Source organism: Corvus moneduloides, chromosome 2 (genome assembly GCF_009650955.1).
Source record: "Corvus moneduloides isolate bCorMon1 chromosome 2, bCorMon1.pri, whole genome shotgun sequence".
Classification (NCBI taxonomy): domain Eukaryota; kingdom Metazoa; phylum Chordata; class Aves; order Passeriformes; family Corvidae; genus Corvus; species Corvus moneduloides.
The window spans coordinates 110,250,185-110,256,248 of NC_045477.1; positions in this window are offsets into that span (position 1 = coordinate 110,250,185).

Consider the following 6,064-nt stretch of genomic DNA (forward strand, 5'->3'; position numbering starts at 1 on the left):
CCTGGGCAGAAATACCAGAAAGCACCATCCAATTTGCAGATGAAGGCATTGAGGGGAGGAAGACCCATCCCATCCACTATGTTTTGCTTGTGGTCATGGTAATGGTTGATCACCATTTATCATTTAGGAAGTCAAGTCTGGTTTTTGATTGAATCTATCTTGTTTAAACTTCAGCTATCCATGTCTGTCTAGATGGAACTGAACTCCTATTACCAGGAAAGCACTATATGATTCGTGTCTACTTTTTTGTTGTTGTTGGTATTAAACAGCTAAAGACTTTTTAAGCATCCAAATTATTTTATAATTCTTTGCGGTCTCTCCAGTTTTTGGTCTATTTAAAAAACAGGACCCAGCAGATACAAACTCACTTTATTTCTACTACCTACTCCACTGTGAGCATCCCCAAAGAATACCAGCCCTTTTTGTTCCATGTGTATATGAGGCTCTTTTTGAGGAGTCTTGTGATTGAATTCCTTTTATCTTTTCTGAAGTTTCTGCTTTCCAGGATTCAGAAATATCCTCTAGGTACATTCTTTCCATTCATTAATCCTAGACACATAATTTTGCACTTGGATAGATTAAGACAACTTATTTAAGTGGTTCAATTCACAAAGTAATCCACTCTGTGGAGAAACTATGGACAGTTTCTGCATTACTGTCTTTTCCTCATCACCTGTATGTACTAACTCCAGCAGCTTTGTCACAGCCATAAATAAAAACAGGAGTGACTCTACAATGACTTTTAGACCACAATGGAAGTGTTGGGCCATAACTAAGGTTCCACCTCTTTGAACAATCCAATTGTTTGGTTATTTCTGCAGTGTTATATATTTCTTCACAACTGTCAGTCCATCAGCTTTTAAGCCATTTAACATATGATACTGAAAGTAAGGGAGACTTGGTGTTTGTAGTATGAAGCACCTTACCCAAGCCTGCTCCATTTATACAACTCATGTGCTGAAGCTTCTCACCTACTCCAGTAATGAAGTTTGGTGTGTCTGCCAAGATCATTTTTCCCTAAGCCACACTTACTGGTACTAGTTCTAATTCTACCCTTTCATTCCTTATCGAAGAAATCCCATGTTTCCTTTCCATTATTTTTAAAGGACTGACTTTAACATGACAGCCAGCTTATTACCCAATTCATCTTCCTCAGACAAATGGGCACTGGCTGATATGACCCTTTCTGAAGTGGCTCAAGCCTTTTGAGATTTATTGTTATAAATGAACTAACCACCTCCTCTGTGACAAAGGCAGGCAGGAGTGCATTTTAAAGCATGTAACTCTACATTTCCCTATACTTTTACTTCTCACTAGGCATTTCCTACTGATTAGTGACCTTATGAGGTCTAACAGACTTTTGCTCTGACAGCTTTTCCTTTGTTGCGCTCAATTTTAAGACTCCAGGGTTATCGAGACCTGCAGATTAAACTATCAATAGAAAGACTGCTTATCCCTCATACTTCCTTTATTTTGGGACATATTTTTACAAGGATTCCTTTTCAGTGTAACTGTCCTGAATACACTATGCATGAAAGTCAGCAGCTACTACAGCCATGAAGTAAACCTTTATGCCACTGCTAGGAGCAATCTTGTTAATCCTCCTTATTCCTTCCTTTTTAGTTCAATGACTGCAGGTAAATATTGGTGCTCTTGCAATATTATTAACAATCAAAAGAGAACATTATGGAACGTTAGATCCTTGGGTAAGATGGCAGTATTTCCTTTTTATAAACAAGTTTCAAATAGAAGCTAGAAGACAGAAAAATTATTCCAGAATTTCCATGAGAATATATTAACAGAGGACTATTCTGAGAGAAATCAGAACAATCCCCCTTCACTTTCTTTCCTACCCAACTTCCATCACTGTGGCTGCATAGGAAAACCATGAAAAGATTACTTCAGCAGGCTCATGTTTACTGTACAGTGATGTAGCCAACTCACAATGAACTCTGATTGCCAGCAGATGGGTTTGTCAAGGTCAAAAAATGGTTACTGAAACATGATCAGGTAACTGGACGGTAAAATAACTCTATTTCATCACAGATCAAGAAGCAAACACATCTCTACTTAAAGACCTTCAGTCACCAGAAAGCTGATAAACCTCAAGTTACTCTCTTATAACCTGGGACTTAGCAATACAGGAGCTACAGCTTGAGAAATGTGGGAGTGTTACTCAGCACAATGGTGTTTGCTATGCATGGTGTAAATACCTGGAAAAGGATCTAATTAAGACACAAGTTTAAAAGGAACTGTGATTGAAAATGACTTTTACAAATTTTTATAATTTACTGACAAGTAAATTATCAGTAAGATGGATGAAAACATCAGCCATACTAACTTGGAGCTGTACCCATTTTTCATGACTCGACAGACACACACACTAACCACTTTTAAGATTGCGTAGATGGAACCTGATCACAACATTGTAATAGCCACTGTGATAAATAAATATCCAAGTATGAAATTAGCAGCACGTATCTCCAGAACTAATTCAATGACTGCTAAGTTCAAGCATTATTTTAAGAGGACACTCAGCAAAAGCCACCAACTTAATTTGTTTTTGAGAGGAAAAAGATACAGCACAGTACCTACTCCTGAGTGACACCAAAACAAACTCCAGGGAAAAATACAAAGGAACAGTAGATCACAAGTAAAATTAGAGTTGGACTGCAAGGGCTCTGTTCACTGTACTGAGAACAACTGAGCTATTAACTTTTATATACAAGCTGTATTCTCTCTCTGGTGTACCAAATCTGACACAACCTAACCACCAATCAAGGTCAGAAATCCTATTGCTTACAATAGTTTTACCCTTTGCCTACTGAAGTCCAGGAAGTGCAAGTTACAACAACATTTCTGCAGGTAAGTTAACCTGTGTTGCTCCAAAGTGGTAGCAGCACACCTACGGTACCTGCAGTTTCCAAGTGTGTTCTGCCCTTGGATACCTCTGTTGGCTGTGGGAGCAGAAAGGGCTGTGAATATCAGCTGCAAGCATGGCTTCCTTCCTGGCAGCTGCACCCATGGGAGTTACCCCGTTTCTGATCACACCAGCGTGTCTGTGGCCGACTGGAAATCAGAGCGGCTGGGGACAACGTTGAGGTAATGGCTTCATCAAGACAAAAATTACACAAATGACTCAAGATCTGCTGGTATCTTGCTCCCAAGTGGTAAAGAACAAGGGGGTAAATGTGAAACAGTTATATAAAGACAGGATGAATGGCTAGCCAGTCAGGAAGTTAGGATTCAGGTCTTGCAAAACATTCAGCCATTTGCCTTTAATGGCATTACAGTTTTCTGAAGATCTTCCCCTGCAATGACATGACAATTGGCTATGCTGAATCTTTGAGAGCAGTGTGCCCTGTATTCTGGATTTCCATTGCCTATGTGAATGAAAAATTGAATAAAATGTCCTTGGAACCAAAGACCTTACAGAATATAGTGCTGTTCACTGTCACTTTCTATGCACTTTACATTTGTTGGAAAACTGGCCTAGAAATTGTAAAATCATTCAAGCTGGAATTGTTCAATCAATTCTGCAGACTGTCTTGGCCAACCCTCCTACTCAGAGCACTGTCACATACAAAAGGTTGCTCAAGGCTGTGTCTGGTTGGGTTTTGAGTATCTCCAAAGTCAGAGGCTTCACAATCTCTATGGGAAACATGTTCCAACATTCCAAAGAAATTCAGAGTTTCTAAATTTCAACATAAGAACAAAGAAATAAATTTTCCCATTTACTTATCTATACTAGAGCTACCCAGCTGTTGATTATGAACTAACCATCATCTTTCTCTGCTCTTTCCCTTAACCTCTTCCATCCTCACAAAAATATTTACTTAAGACTATTTTACATTAATATCCCATATACGGTCAAGCTCAGAAAACCTTGTGAAGGTTAGTATTTTAGGACCCCTTCCTGAAACCCAGGGCTGGGCTGAGTCTACAAAAGTTTAACTACAACCTCCATGGAATTAAATAAAATAAATAAACTTCTGAAATATTATGGTTCCCATTCTGTTCTCCGTACCATGGTGTGTTGGGTTCATGTGGCCAGCTCTTGCTAGCAGGGGTACTACAGGGGTGGCTTCCATGAGAAGCTGCTGGATGTCCTCCATGTCCATCAGAGCCAATGCCAGCCAGTTCCAAGATGGACTCACTGCTGGCCAAGGCTGAGCCCATCAGGAATGGTGGGAACACCTCTGTGATAACGTATTTGAGAATGGAAAAAAAATTTTTTATGTGCAGGTGTAATTGCAGGCAGAGAAGAGCAGGGTGAGAACATGTGAGAGGAACAAGTCTGCAGACACCAAGGTCAGCAGAGAAGGAGGGGCAGGAGGTGCTCCAGGCACCAGAGCCAAGATTCCCCTGCAGCCCATGGTGCAGCCCATGCTGAAGCAGCTGTGCTCCTGCAGCCAAGGGAGGAGACCCAGGCTGGAGCAGGTGGATGCCTGAGAGGAGGCTGAGAGTCTGTGGGAGGCCCATGCTGGAACAGGCTCCTGGCAGGGACCTGTAGACCCATGGCTCAAGAGAAGCCCATGCTGGAGCAGCCTTCCTGGTAGGACTTGTGACCCTGTCAGGGACCCACACTGCAACAGGCCGTGTCTGAAGGACTGAACCCTGTGGAAGAGTGATCCAAACTGCAGCAGTTTGTGGAGAGCTGTTGCCTGTGGGATGAACTCATGCTGGAGAAGTTTATGGACAATGTCTCCTGTGGGAAGAACCCCAAACTGGAGAAGGGGAAGGACTCCTCTCCCTGAGCAGTGGCCGGAAAAACACGTGATGAACTGATCATAACCCCCATTCCCATCTCTCTGCACTGCTGGGGGAAAGGAGGTAGAGCTTGGGAAGAAGAGAGGGGGAGGGGGGAAGATATTTTTAAGATTTATTTTACTTCTCATTATCCTGCTCTGATTTTGTTCGTAATAAATTAAATTAATATCCCCAATTCGAGTCTGTTTGCCCTTAGGTATTTACTGAGTGATCTCCCCATGTCCTTACCTCAACTCATGAACCTTTGTTATGTTTTCTCTTCCCTGTCCAGCTGAAAAGGGGAATGACAGATCGGCTTTGGTGGGTGCCTGGCATCCAGCCAGGATCAACCCACTGCATACGGTTAAAGTTTGCAGGGTGCATGTTTATCAAACACTATACTGAAATAAACTCCAAGCATCGCCCAACTTACGTTTTATGCCTGTGTGTTAAGATACAAAAGACTAGTGCATAAAATTAGAGCAGAGTCAAAGCTGAACCAGAGGCTCATTGGCAACATAAACACTACACATTTACTGTTCACAGCCAGATAAGTCACATTTGCATCATTTGATAAGCGCACCAGCCAATTTCCTTCCAGTTTCCTTAAACGTTAAAAACGCCTCTTGAAGAAACCTCCTCGAGGCCTGGCCCCACAATTATGCAACCTCTTTGAAGGTACCTCCTCACTTCCATGAGGCTACTCACTTAATTTCTAATGCCTCGAAAACTTTAGGGTGCATCTTTAATGGATCAACAGCAACACTCTCCTTAAAAAAAAAAAACCACCCACCAGCATTCTTAACTTGTAGGACAAGGATGAGAAAACACCTGTAGGCAGGGCTTGTGTTTCAACGCCAAATTATTTCCAATTTTCCACAGTCCACAAAATGCGACCCCCCCCGGCCTGGTACTGTTGTTACGTGAATAGCAGCGGCCCCCGCGGAGCGCCGTCCGTGTTCTACGTGGGGACCTGGGGTCCGGCACCGCACCCCGCTGCTTTCCGCTGTCCTTGTTCCCAGCAATTCCGGCCGGCAGCCGCGCTCCGCGCCGGGGTGACCCGAGGCCGCGCAAGCCGCGGCCCTCGGCCCGCGTCCGCCCCAGAGCGGAGCCCCCGCACCCTAAAAGCCGCTCCCCGCCGCGCAGACCCGAGTCCAAGCCCGCGGCGGGGGCGCGGAGCCTGTGGCCCGCACTCCGGGGCCGGGCCGGGCCGGGCCGCGGGCCTGGTGGCGCGCGGGGGGGGCTCGCCCGGCATGGAGGGGTCGGGCGGGGAGGGGGCCCCGGGGCACCGCTGCGCTCCGGGGGCGCACGCCGA